The sequence below is a fragment of the Sminthopsis crassicaudata genome, chromosome X (genome assembly GCF_048593235.1).
Source record: "Sminthopsis crassicaudata isolate SCR6 chromosome X, ASM4859323v1, whole genome shotgun sequence".
Classification (NCBI taxonomy): domain Eukaryota; kingdom Metazoa; phylum Chordata; class Mammalia; order Dasyuromorphia; family Dasyuridae; genus Sminthopsis; species Sminthopsis crassicaudata.
This window is the reverse complement of record NC_133623.1, coordinates 5510909-5526999: the sequence shown is the minus strand read 5'-3', so window position 1 is coordinate 5526999 and position 16091 is coordinate 5510909. Positions and strand designations below refer to the sequence as shown.

General features: G+C 52.0%; 1 protein-coding gene across 7 annotated transcripts in view; it reads left to right on the top strand.

The window, feature by feature from the left end:
* LOC141548888 (uncharacterized) overlaps nucleotides 1-16091 on the top strand; it is an 83551-nt gene that overhangs the window by 29605 nt on the left and 37855 nt on the right. For 6 of the 7 annotated variants that reach the window (XM_074278156.1, XM_074278155.1, XM_074278150.1 and 3 more), the window contains exon 5: nucleotides 411-16091. This exon is cut by the window's right edge. The gene's annotated coding sequence lies outside the window, so the exon portion shown is untranslated. The remainder of the gene's footprint in view (nucleotides 1-410) is intronic. The other variant, XM_074278152.1, reaches the window with a different exon arrangement.

Genomic DNA, 16091 nt, shown 5'->3' with positions numbered 1-16091 from the left:
ACTGCCAGTGGCATTAGAATTCTAAATTAGTTGAGATTGCCTCCTGGATTTGGGCAAGTTCTATTTCATTTTCCATTCTATGACCCCCCCCTGAGACTCAATCCAGTTGTTCTGGGTTTCCATTTTCCCTAAAATGAATCCTTATATCTAGGTAAACTTTGAAAGAAAGCTAAGAGCGAGACTCAAGAATGGAACCCAGAATCCCTAGCTTCTGTACCCAGTGTTCAATTATATTAAAAATTTCTTGAAAGAAACACTACTAACTTATGATTATAGCTGTCCTGCTCAGACATATTCTTCAAATGTAATTGACAAAGAATACTCAGGTGAATTTGTGGATGTGGATCACAGCATCCTCATCATGTCCCCATGTGCTCATTATTAGGGGGAACTGTTTTATTTGGTTTCAGGAGAAAAACCTCTTCTGCCCTCACCAAACAAACCCAAGATGATGGAGTACAGGGCACATTCCAGTGGAAATCTACCAACTTCTTTCTCCAAAAAGCTTGAAAATATCAAATAATCAAATTCTGAAGTGCCATACCAAGCAACAGTTTGTCCAGTCTAATATAACTTGTGAGGTAAGAAGAAGTGTGGGACACTGGCAAAGAGGGCAGAGGGAAAGCCAACATCGGCCATGGATCTTGGAGACTGGCAGCCGCAGTAATGGCAGCAGCAATACTTGGCTGAGCAGTGAAAATTTTCAGTGCCAAGAAACCGAGCATTAGACAATTGGTCAGGAAGAGATTATAAGGAACCGGTGTACTGGTAATGACTATGCGTTAGGTTGCAGAGAAGTGACAGAGTGGATAGAGGGATTTGACATCACAAAAAAGCAGAGGTCCCAGCTGCAGGTCCAGTGTGAACACAAGAAGGTGCCAAAAAAGAATGCAGAACTATCCACTACATATTAAGTGTGAAGAAGAACACTTACCAGCATTTAAAAGCAGAAGTCCCAACTGCAGCTCCAGGTGAAGAACAGCACTTGCCATCACAAGAAAGCAGAAGTCCTAGATTCACCTAAGGTGGGGACAGAGGCTTTGCCATCACAAGAATAGTAGAGGTCTCACCTGCAGCTCCTGGTGAAGAACAGCACTATCTGTCACAAAAAAGCAAAACTGCTGCAGCATGGGGGTGGAGAGAAGCCTTTGCCGTCACAAAAAAGCAGAGGTCTCAGTTGCAGCTCCAGGGTAGAGAGAGGGCTTTGCCATCAAAAAAATAGGAGAGGTCTCAGCTGCAGCTCCAGGCAAAGAACAGCACTTGCCATCACAAGAAAGCAGAAGTAGCAGTTGCAGCTAATGGGTGGAGAGGCCTTTGCAATCACGACAAAAGCAGAGGTCTCAGGTGCAGCTCCAGGCAAAGAACAGCACTTGCCATCACAAGAAAGCAGAAGTCCTAGTTGCAGCTAAGAAGTGGAAAGAGGCCTTTGCCATCTCACAAAAAGCAGAGGTCTCAGCTGCAGCAGCAGGGTGAAGAGCAAAACTTTCCACCATAAGAAAGCAAAAGTGAGTACTGCAGCTCAGGGGTGGAGAGAGGACTTTGCTAGCACAAAAAAAGCAGAGATCTGGCTGAAGGTCAGGCGTTGTGAGAGAACTTTGCAGTCGCAAAAAAAGGCAAAGTCTCAGCTGCAGCTTAGGGGTGGAGAGAGAACTTTGCCATCACAAAAAAAGCAAAGGTCTCAGCTGCAGGTTACAGTGAAGAAAAGCACAAAGCATCTCAAGGAAGCAAAAGTCCCAGCTGTAGCTCTGGGTGAAAAACAGCAGTTCCTGTCACAAAGAAACAGAAGTCCCAACTGCAGCTCCGGGTGAAGAACAGCATTTCCTGTCACAAACAGCAGAAGTCCCAGCTGCAGCCCTGGGTGAAGAACAGCAGTTCCTGTCACAAAGAAGCAGAAGTCCCAGCTGCAGCCCTGGGTGAAGAACCACACTGGCAGTCACAAAGAAGCAGAAGTCCCAGCTGCAGCCCTGGGTGAAGAACAGCCGTTCCTGTCACAACGAAGCAGAAGTCCCAGATGCAGCTCTGGGTGAAGAACAGCATTAACTGTCACAAGAAAGCAAAAGTCCCAGCTGCAGATCCAGGGTGAAGAACCGCACTTCCTGTCCCAAGGAAGCAGAAGTACCAGCTGCATCCGTGGGTGAAGAACAGCAGTTCCTGTCACAAAGAAGCGGAAGTCCCAGCTGCAGGTCTGGGTGAAGAACCATGCTTCCTCTCCCAAGGAAGCAGAAGTCCCAGCTGCAGTTACACGTGAAAAACAGCACTTGCCATCTCAAGAAAGTAGAAGTCCTAGTTGCAGCTAACTGATGGACAGAGGCCTTTGCAATCACTACAAAAGCAGAGGTTTCAGATGCATCTCCAGGGTGAAGAGCAAAACTTTCCACCATAAGAAAGCAAAAGTGCCTGCTGCAGCTCAGGGGTGGAGAGAGGACTTTGCTAACATGAAAAAAGCAAAGATCCAGCTGCAGCTCAGGCGTTGTGAGAGAACTTTGCCGTTGCAAAAAAAAAAGCAAAGATCTCAGCTGCAGCTTAGGGGTGGAGAGAGAACTTTGCCATCACAAAAAAAGCAAAGATCTCAGCTGCAGGTTACAGTGAAGAAAAGCACTAACCATCTCAAGGAAGCAGAAGTCCCAGCTGCAGCACTGGGTGAAGAACAGCCGTTCCTGTCACAACTAAGCAGAAGTCCCAGCTGCAGCTCTGGGTGAAGAACCGTACTTCCTATCCCAAGGAAGCAGAAGTCCCAGCTGCAACCCTGGGTGAAGAACAGCAGTTCCTGTCACAAAGAAGCGGAAGTCCCAGCTGCAGCTCTGGGTGAAGAACAGCACTAACTGTCCCAAGAAAGCAAAAGTCCCAGCTGCAGATCCAGGGTGAAGAACAGCACTAACCGTCACCAGAAAGCAGAAGTCCCAGCTTCAATCTTGGGCGAAGAACAGCCTTTCCTGTTACAACGAAGCAGAAGTCCCAGCTGCTGCTCTGGGTGAAGAAACGCACTTCCTGTCCTAAGGAAACAGAAGTCCCAGCTGCAGCCCTGGGTGAAGAACAGCACTAACCGTCACCAGAAAGCAGAAGTCCCAGCTTCAATCTTGGGCGAAGAACAGCCTTTCCTGTTACAACGAAGCAGAAGTCCCAGCTGCAGCTCCCGGGTGAAGATCCGCACTTCTTGTCCCAAGGAAACAGAAGTCCCAGCTGCAGCCCTGGGCGAAGAACAGCAGTTCCTGTCACAAAGGAAGCAGACGTCCCAGCTGTAGATGCAGGGTGAAGATCCTCACTGCCTCTCCCAAGGAAGCAGAAGTCCGAGCTGCAGCCCTGGGTGAAGATCGGCACTTCCTATCCTAAGGAAACAGAAGTCCCAGCTGCAGCCCTGGGTGAAGAACAGCACTAACCGTCACCAGAAAGCAGAAGTCCCAGCTACAATCCTGGGTGAAGAACTGCCTTTCCTGTCACAACTAAGCAGAAGTCCCAGCTACAGCTCTGGGTGAAGAAACGCACTTCCTGTCCCAAGGAAGCAGAAGTCCCAGCAGCAGCCCTGGGTGAAGAAACGCACTTCCTGTCCCAAGGAAGCAGAAGTCCCAGCAGCAGCCCTGGGTGAAGAACAGCCGTTCCTGTCACAACGAAGCAGATGTCCCGGCTGCAGCTCCGGGTGAAGAACCGTACTTCCTGTCCCAAGGAAGCAGAACTCCCAACTGCAGCCCTGGGTGAAGAACAGCAGTTCCTGTCACAAAGAAGCAGAAGTCCCAGCTGCAGATCCAGGGTGAAGAACCACACTTAGCATCACAAAAAAGCAAAAGTGCCACCTGCAGCTCAGGGGTGGAGAGAGGCCTTTGCAGTCACCAAAAAAAGCAGAGGTCTCAGCTGCAGCTCCAGGTGAAAAACAACACTTGCCATCTCAAGAAAGCAGAAGTCCTAGTTGCACCTAACTGGTGGACAGAGGCCTTTGCAATCACTACAAAAGCAGAGGTCTCAGGTGCAGCTCCAGGCAAAGAACAGCACTTTCCTTCACAAGAAAGCAGAAGTCCTAGTGGCAGCTAAGAAGTTGACAGAGGCCTTTGCAATCACTACAAAAGCAGAGGTCTCAGGTGCAGCTCCAGGGTGAAGAACAAAAGTTTCCATCATAAGAAAGCAAAAGTGCCTGCTGCATCTCAGGGGTGGAGAGAGGACCTTGCTAGCACAAAAAAAGCAGAGATCCAGCTGCCGCTCATGTGTTGTGAGAGAACTTTGCCGTCACAAAAAAAGCAAAGGTCTCAACTGCAGCTTAGGGGTGGAGAGAGAACTTTGCCCTCACAAAAAAAGCAAAGGTCTCAGCTGCAGGTTACAGTGAAGAAAAGCACTAACCATCTCAAGGAAGCAGAATTCCCAGCTGCAGCTCTGGGTGAAGAAGTGCAGTTCCTGTCACAAAGAAGCAGAAGTCCCTGCTGCAGCTCCGGGTGAAGAACCACACTTGCTGTCACAAAGAAGCAGAAGTCCCAGCTGCAGCTCCCGGGTGAAGATCCGCACTTCCTGTCCCAAGGATGCAGAAGTCCCAGCTGCAGCCCTGGGTGAAGAACAGCCTTTCCTGTCACAAACAGCAGAAGTCCCAGCTGAAGATGCAGGGTGAAGAACCTCACTTCCTGTCCCAAGGATGCAGAAGTCCCAATTGCAGCTCTGGGTGAAGAACACCAGTTCCTGTCACAACGAAGCAAAAGTCCCAGCTGCAGCTCTGGGTGAAGAACTGCACTTCCTCTCCCAAGGAAGCAGAAGTCCCAGCTGCAGCCCTGGGTGAAGAACAGCACTAACCGTCACCAGAAATCAGAAGTCCCAGGTACAATCCTGGGCGAAGAACAGCCTTTCCTGTTACAGCGAAGCAGAAGTCCCAGCTGCAGCTATGGGTGAAGAAACGCACTTCCAGTCCCAAGGAAGCAGAAGTCCCAGCTGCAGCCCTGGGTGAAGAACAGCCGTTCCTGTCACAACGAAGCAGATGTCCCGGCTGCAGCTCCAGGTGAAGAACCGCACTTCCTGTCCCAAGGAAGCAGAAGTCCCAGCTGCAGCTCCCGGGTGAAGATCCGCACTTCTTGTCCCAAGGAAGCAGAAGTCCCAGCTGCAGCTCCGGGTGAAGAAAAGCATTTCCTGTCACAAACAGCAGAAGTCCCAGCTGCAGATGCAGGGTAAAGAACCTCACTTCCTGTCCCAAGGAAGCAGAAGTCCCAGCTGCAGCCCTGGGCGAAGAACAGCACTAACCGTCACCAGAAAGCAGAAGTCCCAGCTTCAATCTTGGGCGAAGAACAGCCTTTCCTGTTACAACGAAGCAGAAGTCCCAGCTGCTGCTCTGGGTGAAGAAACGCACTTCCTGTCCTAAGGAAACAGAAGTCCCAGCTGCAGCCCTGGGTGAAGAACAGCACTAACCGTCACCAGAAAGCAGAAGTCCCAGCTTCAATCTTGGGCGAAGAACAGCCTTTCCTGTTACAACGAAGCAGAAGTCCCAGCTGCAGCTCCCGGGTGAAGATCCGCACTTCTTGTCCCAAGGAAACAGAAGTCCCAGCTGCAGCCCTGGGCGAAGAACAGCAGTTCCTGTCACAAAGGAAGCAGACGTCCCAGCTGTAGATGCAGGGTGAAGATCCTCACTGCCTCTCCCAAGGAAGCAGAAGTCCGAGCTGCAGCCCTGGGTGAAGATCGGCACTTCCTATCCTAAGGAAACAGAAGTCCCAGCTGCAGCCCTGGGTGAAGAACAGCACTAACCGTCACCAGAAAGCAGAAGTCCCAGCTACAATCCTGGGTGAAGAACTGCCTTTCCTGTCACAACTAAGCAGAAGTCCCAGCTACAGCTCTGGGTGAAGAAACGCACTTCCTGTCCCAAGGAAGCAGAAGTACCAGCAGCAGCCCTGGGTGAAGAAACGCACTTCCTGTCCCAAGGAAGCAGAAGTCCCAGCAGCAGCCCTGGGTGAAGAACAGCCGTTCCTGTCACAACGAAGCAGATGTCCCGGCTGCAGCTCCGGGTGAAGAACCGTACTTCCTGTCCCAAGGAAGCAGAAGTCCCAACTGCAGCCCTGGGTGAAGAACAGCAGTTCCTGTCACAAAGAAGCAGAAGTCCCAGCTGCAGATCCAGGGTGAAGAACCACACTTAGCATCACAAAAAAGCAAAAGTGCCACCTGCAGCTCAGGGGTGGAGAGAGGCCTATGCAGTCACCAAAAAAAGCAGAGGTCTCAGCTGCAGCTCCAGGTGAAAAACAACACTTGCCATCTCAAGAAAGCAGAAGTCCTAGTTGCACCTAACTGGTGGACAGAGGCCTTTGCAATCACTACAAAAGCAGAGGTCTCAGGTGCAGCTCAAGGCAAAGAACAGCACTTTCCTTCACAAGAAAGCAGAAGTCCTAGTGGCAGCTAAGAAGTTGACAGAGGCCTTTGCAATCACTACAAAAGCAGAGGTCTCAGGTGCAGCTCCAGGGTGAAGAACAAAAGTTTCCATCATAAGAAAGCAAAAGTGCCTGCTGCATCTCAGGGGTGGAGAGAGGACCTTGCTAGCACAAAAAAAGCAGAGATCCAGCTGCCGCTCATGTGTGGTGAGAGAACTTTGCCGTCACAAAAAAAGCAAAGGTCTCAACTGCAGCTTAGGGGTGGAGAGAGAACTTTGCCCTCACAAAAAAGCAAAGGTCTCAGCTGCAGGTTACAGTGAAGAAAAGCACTAACCATCTCAAGGAAGCAGAATTCCCAGCTGTAGCTCTGGGTGAAGAACAGCAGATCCTCTCACAAAGAAGCAGAAGTCCCAGCTGCAGCTCCCGGGTGAAGATCCGCACTTCTTGTCCCAAGGAAGCAGAAGTCCCAGCTGCAGCTACGGGTGAAGAAAAGCATTTCCTGTCACAAACAGCAGAAGTCCCAGCTGCAGATGCAGGGTGAAGAACCTTACTTCCTGTCCCAAGGAAGCAGAAGTCCCAGCTGCAGCCCTGGGTGAAGATCCGCACTTCCTGTCCTAAGGAAACAGAAATCCCAGCTGCAGCCCTGGGTGAAGAACAGCACTAACCGTCACCAGAAAGCAGAAGTCCCAGCTTCAATCTTGGGCGAAGAACAGCCTTTCCTGTTACAACGAAGCAGAAGTCCCAGCTGCTGCTCTGGGTGAAGAAACGCACTTCCTGTCCCAAGGAAGCAGAAGTCCCAGCTGCAGCCCTGGGTGAAGAACAGCCGTTCCTGTCACAACGAAGCAGATGTCCCGGCTGCAGCTCCGGGTGAAGAACCACACTTCCTGTCCCAAGGAAGCAGAAGTCCCAACTGCAGCCCTCGGTGAAGAACAGCAGTTCCTGTCACAAAGAAGCAGAAGTCCCAGCTGCAGCTCCCGGGTGAAGATCCACACTTCTTGTCCCAAGGAAACAGAAGTCCCAGCTGCAGCCCTGGGTGAAGAACAGCAGTTCCTGTCACAAAGGAAGCAGACGTCCCAGCTGTAGATGCAGGGTGAAGATCCTCACTTCCTCTCCCAAGGAAGCAGAAGTCCCAGCTGCAGCTCCAGGTGAAGATCCGCACTTCCTGTCCTAAGGAAACAGAAGTCCCAGCTGCAGCCCTGGGTGAAGAACAGCACTAACCGTCACCAGAAAGCAGAAGTCCCAGGTACAATCCTGGGTGAAGAACTGCCTTTCCTGTCACAACGAAGCAGAAGTCCCATCTACAGCTCTGGGTGAAGAAACGCACTTCCTGTCCCAAGGAAGCAGAAGTCCCAGCTGCAGATCCAGGGTGAAGAACAGCCGTTCCTGTCACAACGAAGCATATGTCCCGGCTGCAGCTCCGGGTGAAGAACCGCACTTCCTGTCCCAAGGAAGCAGAAGTCCCAACTGCAGCCCTGGGTGAAGAACAGCCGTTCCTGTCACAAAGAAGCAGAAGTCCCAGCTCCAGATCCAGGGTGAAGAACCACACTTAGCATCACAAAAAAGCAAAAGTGCCACCTGCAGCTCAGGGGTGGAGAGAGGCCTTTGCAGTCACCAAAAAAAGCAGAGGTCTCAGCTGCAGCTCCACGTGAAAAACAGCACTTGCCATCTCAAGAAAGCAGAAGTCCTAGTTGCACCTAACTGTTGGACAGAGGCCTTTGCAATCACTACAAAAGCAGAGGTCTCAGGTGCAGCTCCAGGCAAAGAACAGCACTTTCCTTCACAAGAAAGCAGAAGTCCTAGTGGCAGCTAAGAAGTTGACAGAGGCCTTTGCAATCACTACAAAAGCAGAGGCCTCAGGTGCAGCTCCAGGGTGAAGAACAAAAGTTTCCATCATAAGAAAGCAAAAGTGCCTGCTGCATCTCAGGGGTGGAGAGAGGACCTTGCTAGCACAAAAAAAGCAGAGATCCAGCTGCCGCTCATGTGTTGTGAGAGAACTTTGCCGTCACAAAAAAAGCAAAGGTCTCAACTGCAGCTTAGGGGTGGAGAGAGAACATTGCCCTCTCAAAAAAAGCAAAGGTCTCAGCTGCAGGTTACAGTGAAGAAAAGCACTAACCATCTCAAGGAAGCAGAATTCCCAGCTGCAGCTCTGGGTGAAGAACAGCAGATCCTGTCACAAAGAAGCAGAAGTCCCAGCTGCAGTTCCCAGGTGAAGATTCGCACTTCTTGTCCCAAGGAAACAGAAGTCCCAGCTGCAGCCCTGGGTGAAGAACAGCAGTTCCTGTCACAAAGGAAGCAGACGTCCCAGCTGTAGATGCAGGGTGAAGATCCTCACTTCCTCTCCCAAGGAAGCAGAAGTCCCAGCTGCAGGCCTGGGTGAAGATCCGCACTTCCTGTCCTAAGGAAACAGAAGTCCCAGCTGCAGCCCTGGGTGAAGAACAGCACTAACCGTCACCAGAAAGCAGAAGTCCCAGCTACAATCCTGGGTGAAGAACTGCCTTTCCTGTCACAACAAAGCAGAAGTCCCAGCTACAGCTCTGGGTGAAGAAACGCACTTCCTGTCCCAATGAAGCAGAAGTCCCAGCTGCAGCCCTGGGTGAAGAACAGCACTAACCGTCACCAGAAAGCAGAAGTCCCAGCAACAATCCTGGGCGAAGAACAGCCTTTCCTGTCACAACGAAGCAGATGTCCCGGCTGCAGCTCCGGGTGAAGAACCGCACTTCCTGTCCCAAGGAAGCAGAAGTCCCAACTGCAGCCCTGGGTGAAGAACAGCGTTCCTGTCACAAAGAAGCAGAAGTCCCAGCTGCAGCTCCCGGGTGAAGATCCGCACTTCCTGTCCCAAGGAAGCAGAAGTCCCAGCTGCAGCTCCGGGTGGAGAACAGCATTTCCTGTCCCAAACAGCAGAAGTCCCAACTGCAGCCCTGGGTGAAGAACCACACTTGCTGTCACAAAGAAGCAGAAGTCCTAGCTGCAGCTCCCGGGTGAAGATCCGCACTTCTTTTCCCAAGGAAGCAGAAGTCCCAGCTGCAGCTCCGGGTGAAGAAAAGCATTTCCTGTCACAAACAGCAGAAGTCCCAGCTGCAGATGCAGGGTGAAGAACCTCACTTCCTGTCCCAAGGAAGCAGAAGTCCCAGCTGCAGCCCTGGGTGAAGAACCACACTTGCTGTCACAAAGAAGCAGAAGTCCCAGCTGCAGCTCCCGGGTGAAGATCCGCACTTCTTGTCTCAAGGAAACAGAAGTCCCAGCTGCAGCCCTGGGTGAAGAACAGCAGTTCCTGTCACAAAGGAAGTAGAAGTCCCAGCTGTAGATGCAGGGGGAAGATCCTCACTTCCTCTCCCAAGGAAGCAGAAGTCTCAGCTGCAGCCCTGGGTGAAGATCCCCACTTCCTGTCCTAAGGAAACAGAAGTCCCAGCTGCAGCCCTGGGTGAAGAACAGCACTAACCGTCACCAGAAAGCAGAAGTCCCAGCTACAATCCTGGGTGAAGAACTGCCTTTCCTGTCACAACGAAGCAGAAGTCCCAGCTACAGCTCTGGGTGAAGAAACGCACTTCCTGTCCCAAGGAAGCAGAAGTCCCAGATGCAGCCCTGGGTGAAGAACAGCCGTTCCTGTCACAACGAAGCAGATATCCCGGCTGCAGCTCCGGGTGAAGAACCGCACTTCCTGTCCCAAGGAATCAGAAGTCCCAACTGCAGCCCTGGGTGAAGAACAGCAGTTCCTGTCACAAAGAAGCAGAAGTCCCAGCTGCAGATCCAGGGTGAAGAACCACACTTAGCATCACAAAAAAGCAAAAGTGCCACCTGCAGCTCAGGGGTGGAGAGAGGCCTTTGCAGTCACCAAAAAAAGCAGAGGTCTCAGCTGCAGCTCCAGGTGAAAAACAGCACTTGCCATCTCATGAAAGCAGAAGTCCTAGTTGCACCTAACTGTTGGACAGAGGCCTTTGCAATCACTACAAAAGCAGAGTTCTCAGGTGCAGTTCCAGGCAAAGAACAGCACTTTCCTTCACAAGAAAGCAGAAGTCCTAGTGGCAGCTAAGAAGTTGACAGAGGCCTTTGCAATCACTACAAAAGCAGAGGTCTCAGGTGCAGCTCCAGGGTGAAGAACAAAAGTTTCCATCATAAGAAAGCAAAAGTGCCTGCTGCATCTCAGGGGTGGAGAGAGGACGTTGCTAGCACAAAAAAAGCAGAGATCCAGCTGCCGCTCATGTGTTGTGAGAGAACTTTGCCGTCACAAAAAAAGCAAAGGTCTCAACTGCAGCTTAGGGGTGGAGAGAGAACTTTGCCCTCTCAAAAAAAGCAAAGGTCTCAGCTGCAGGTTACAGTGAAGAAAAGCACTAACCATCTCAAGGAAGCAGAATTCCCAGCTGCAGCTCTGGGTGAAGAACAGCAGATCCTGTCACAAAGAAGCAGAAGTCCCAGCTGCAGTTCCCGGGTGAAGATTCGCACTTCTTGTCCCAAGGAAACAGAAGTCCCAGCTGCAGCCCTGGGTGAAGAACAGCAGTTCCTGTCACAAAGGAAGCAGACGTCCCAGCTGTAGATGCAGGGTGAAGATCCTCACTTCCTCTCCCAAGGAAGCAGAAGTCCCAGCTGCAGGCCTGGGTGAAGATCCGCACTTCCTGTCCTAAGGAAACAGAAGTCCCAGCTGCAGCCCTGGGTGAAGAACAGCACTAACCGTCACCAGAAAGCAGAAGTCCCAGCTACAATCCTGGGTGAAGAACTGCCTTTCCTGTCACAACAAAGCAGAAGTCCCAGCTACAGCTCTGGGTGAAGAAACGCACTTCCTGTCCCAATGAAGCAGAAGTCCCAGCTGCAGCCCTGGGTGAAGAACAGCACTAACCGTCACCAGAAAGCAGAAGTCCCAGCAACAATCCTGGGCGAAGAACAGCCTTTCCTGTCACAACGAAGCAGATGTCCCGGCTGCAGCTCCGGGTGAAGAACCGCACTTCCTGTCCCAAGGAAGCAGAAGTCCCAACTGCAGCCCTGGGTGAAGAACAGCCGTTCCTGTCACAAAGAAGCAGAAGTCCCAGCTGCAGCCCTGGGTGAAGAACAGCGTTCCTGTCACAAAGAAGCAGAAGTCCCAGCTGCAGCTACGGGTGAAGAAAAGCATTTCCTGTCACAAACAGCAGAAGTCCCAGCTGCAGATGCAGGGTGAAGAACCTTACTTCCTGTCCCAAGGAAGCAGAAGTCCCAGCTGCAGCCCTGGGTGAAGATCCGCACTTCCTGTCCTAAGGAAACAGAAATCCCAGCTGCAGCCCTGGGTGAAGAACAGCACTAACCGTCACCAGAAAGCAGAAGTCCCAGCTTCAATCTTGGGCGAAGAACAGCCTTTCCTGTTACAACGAAGCAGAAGTCCCAGCTGCTGCTCTGGGTGAAGAAACGCACTTCCTGTCCCAAGGAAGCAGAAGTCCCAGCTGCAGCCCTGGGTGAAGAACAGCCGTTCCTGTCACAACGAAGCAGATGTCCCGGCTGCAGCTCCGGGTGAAGAACCACACTTCCTGTCCCAAGGAAGCAGAAGTCCCAACTGCAGCCCTCGGTGAAGAACAGCAGTTCCTGTCACAAAGAAGCAGAAGTCCCAGCTGCAGCTCCCGGGTGAAGATCCACACTTCTTGTCCCAAGGAAACAGAAGTCCCAGCTGCAGCCCTGGGTGAAGAACAGCAGTTCCTGTCACAAAGGAAGCAGACGTCCCAGCTGTAGATGCAGGGTGAAGATCCTCACTTCCTCTCCCAAGGAAGCAGAAGTCCCAGCTGCAGCTCCAGGTGAAGATCCGCACTTCCTGTCCTAAGGAAACAGAAGTCCCAGCTGCAGCCCTGGGTGAAGAACAGCACTAACCGTCACCAGAAAGCAGAAGTCCCAGGTACAATCCTGGGTGAAGAACTGCCTTTCCTGTCACAACGAAGCAGAAGTCCCATCTACAGCTCTGGGTGAAGAAACGCACTTCCTGTCCCAAGGAAGCAGAAGTCCCAGCTGCAGATCCAGGGTGAAGAACAGCCGTTCCTGTCACAACGAAGCATATGTCCCGGCTGCAGCTCCGGGTGAAGAACCGCACTTCCTGTCCCAAGGAAGCAGAAGTCCCAACTGCAGCCCTGGGTGAAGAACAGCCGTTCCTGTCACAAAGAAGCAGAAGTCCCAGCTCCAGATCCAGGGTGAAGAACCACACTTAGCATCACAAAAAAGCAAAAGTGCCACCTGCAGCTCAGGGGTGGAGAGAGGCCTTTGCAGTCACCAAAAAAAGCAGAGGTCTCAGCTGCAGCTCCACGTGAAAAACAGCACTTGCCATCTCAAGAAAGCAGAAGTCCTAGTTGCACCTAACTGTTGGACAGAGGCCTTTGCAATCACTACAAAAGCAGAGGTCTCAGGTGCAGCTCCAGGCAAAGAACAGCACTTTCCTTCACAAGAAAGCAGAAGTCCTAGTGGCAGCTAAGAAGTTGACAGAGGCCTTTGCAATCACTACAAAAGCAGAGGCCTCAGGTGCAGCTCCAGGGTGAAGAACAAAAGTTTCCATCATAAGAAAGCAAAAGTGCCTGCTGCATCTCAGGGGTGGAGAGAGGACCTTGCTAGCACAAAAAAAGCAGAGATCCAGCTGCCGCTCATGTGTTGTGAGAGAACTTTGCCGTCACAAAAAAAGCAAAGGTCTCAACTGCAGCTTAGGGGTGGAGAGAGAACATTGCCCTCTCAAAAAAAGCAAAGGTCTCAGCTGCAGGTTACAGTGAAGAAAAGCACTAACCATCTCAAGGAAGCAGAATTCCCAGCTGCAGCTCTGGGTGAAGAACAGCAGATCCTGTCACAAAGAAGCAGAAGTCCCAGCTGCAGTTCCCAGGTGAAGATTCGCACTTCTTGTCCCAAGGAAACAGAAGTCCCAGCTGCAGCCCTGGGTGAAGAACAGCAGTTCCTGTCACAAAGGAAGCAGACGTCCCAGCTGTAGATGCAGGGTGAAGATCCTCACTTCCTCTCCCAAGGAAGCAGAAGTCCCAGCTGCAGGCCTGGGTGAAGATCCGCACTTCCTGTCCTAAGGAAACAGAAGTCCCAGCTGCAGCCCTGGGTGAAGAACAGCACTAACCGTCACCAGAAAGCAGAAGTCCCAGCTACAATCCTGGGTGAAGAACTGCCTTTCCTGTCACAACAAAGCAGAAGTCCCAGCTACAGCTCTGGGTGAAGAAACGCACTTCCTGTCCCAATGAAGCAGAAGTCCCAGCTGCAGCCCTGGGTGAAGAACAGCACTAACCGTCACCAGAAAGCAGAAGTCCCAGCAACAATCCTGGGCGAAGAACAGCCTTTCCTGTCACAACGAAGCAGATGTCCCGGCTGCAGCTCCGGGTGAAGAACCGCACTTCCTGTCCCAAGGAAGCAGAAGTCCCAACTGCAGCCCTGGGTGAAGAACAGCGTTCCTGTCACAAAGAAGCAGAAGTCCCAGCTGCAGCTCCCGGGTGAAGATCCGCACTTCCTGTCCCAAGGAAGCAGAAGTCCCAGCTGCAGCTCCGGGTGGAGAACAGCATTTCCTGTCCCAAACAGCAGAAGTCCCAACTGCAGCCCTGGGTGAAGAACCACACTTGCTGTCACAAAGAAGCAGAAGTCCTAGCTGCAGCTCCCGGGTGAAGATCCGCACTTCTTTTCCCAAGGAAGCAGAAGTCCCAGCTGCAGCTCCGGGTGAAGAAAAGCATTTCCTGTCACAAACAGCAGAAGTCCCAGCTGCAGATGCAGGGTGAAGAACCTCACTTCCTGTCCCAAGGAAGCAGAAGTCCCAGCTGCAGCCCTGGGTGAAGAACCACACTTGCTGTCACAAAGAAGCAGAAGTCCCAGCTGCAGCTCCCGGGTGAAGATCCGCACTTCTTGTCTCAAGGAAACAGAAGTCCCAGCTGCAGCCCTGGGTGAAGAACAGCAGTTCCTGTCACAAAGGAAGTAGAAGTCCCAGCTGTAGATGCAGGGGGAAGATCCTCACTTCCTCTCCCAAGGAAGCAGAAGTCTCAGCTGCAGCCCTGGGTGAAGATCCCCACTTCCTGTCCTAAGGAAACAGAAGTCCCAGCTGCAGCCCTGGGTGAAGAACAGCACTAACCGTCACCAGAAAGCAGAAGTCCCAGCTACAATCCTGGGTGAAGAACTGCCTTTCCTGTCACAACGAAGCAGAAGTCCCAGCTACAGCTCTGGGTGAAGAAACGCACTTCCTGTCCCAAGGAAGCAGAAGTCCCAGATGCAGCCCTGGGTGAAGAACAGCCGTTCCTGTCACAACGAAGCAGATATCCCGGCTGCAGCTCCGGGTGAAGAACCGCACTTCCTGTCCCAAGGAATCAGAAGTCCCAACTGCAGCCCTGGGTGAAGAACAGCAGTTCCTGTCACAAAGAAGCAGAAGTCCCAGCTGCAGATCCAGGGTGAAGAACCACACTTAGCATCACAAAAAAGCAAAAGTGCCACCTGCAGCTCAGGGGTGGAGAGAGGCCTTTGCAGTCACCAAAAAAAGCAGAGGTCTCAGCTGCAGCTCCAGGTGAAAAACAGCACTTGCCATCTCATGAAAGCAGAAGTCCTAGTTGCACCTAACTGTTGGACAGAGGCCTTTGCAATCACTACAAAAGCAGAGTTCTCAGGTGCAGTTCCAGGCAAAGAACAGCACTTTCCTTCACAAGAAAGCAGAAGTCCTAGTGGCAGCTAAGAAGTTGACAGAGGCCTTTGCAATCACTACAAAAGCAGAGGTCTCAGGTGCAGCTCCAGGGTGAAGAACAAAAGTTTCCATCATAAGAAAGCAAAAGTGCCTGCTGCATCTCAGGGGTGGAGAGAGGACGTTGCTAGCACAAAAAAAGCAGAGATCCAGCTGCCGCTCATGTGTTGTGAGAGAACTTTGCCGTCACAAAAAAAGCAAAGGTCTCAACTGCAGCTTAGGGGTGGAGAGAGAACTTTGCCCTCTCAAAAAAAGCAAAGGTCTCAGCTGCAGGTTACAGTGAAGAAAAGCACTAACCATCTCAAGGAAGCAGAATTCCCAGCTGCAGCTCTGGGTGAAGAACAGCAGATCCTGTCACAAAGAAGCAGAAGTCCCAGCTGCAGTTCCCGGGTGAAGATTCGCACTTCTTGTCCCAAGGAAACAGAAGTCCCAGCTGCAGCCCTGGGTGAAGAACAGCAGTTCCTGTCACAAAGGAAGCAGACGTCCCAGCTGTAGATGCAGGGTGAAGATCCTCACTTCCTCTCCCAAGGAAGCAGAAGTCCCAGCTGCAGGCCTGGGTGAAGATCCGCACTTCCTGTCCTAAGGAAACAGAAGTCCCAGCTGCAGCCCTGGGTGAAGAACAGCACTAACCGTCACCAGAAAGCAGAAGTCCCAGCTACAATCCTGGGTGAAGAACTGCCTTTCCTGTCACAACAAAGCAGAAGTCCCAGCTACAGCTCTGGGTGAAGAAACGCACTTCCTGTCCCAATGAAGCAGAAGTCCCAGCTGCAGCCCTGGGTGAAGAACAGCACTAACCGTCACCAGAAAGCAGAAGTCCCAGCAACAATCCTGGGCGAAGAACAGCCTTTCCTGTCACAACGAAGCAGATGTCCCGGCTGCAGCTCCGGGTGAAGAACCGCACTTCCTGTCCCAAGGAAGCAGAAGTCCCAACTGCAGCCCTGGGTGAAGAACAGCCGTTCCTGTCACAAAGAAGCAGAAGTCCCAGCTGCAGCCCTGGGTGAAGAACAGCGTTCCTGTCACAAAGAAGCAGAAGTCCCAGCTGCAGCTCCCGGGTGAAGATCCGCACTTCCTGTCCCAAGGAAGCAGAAGTCCCAGCTGCAGCTCCGGGTGGAGAACAGCATTTCCTGTCC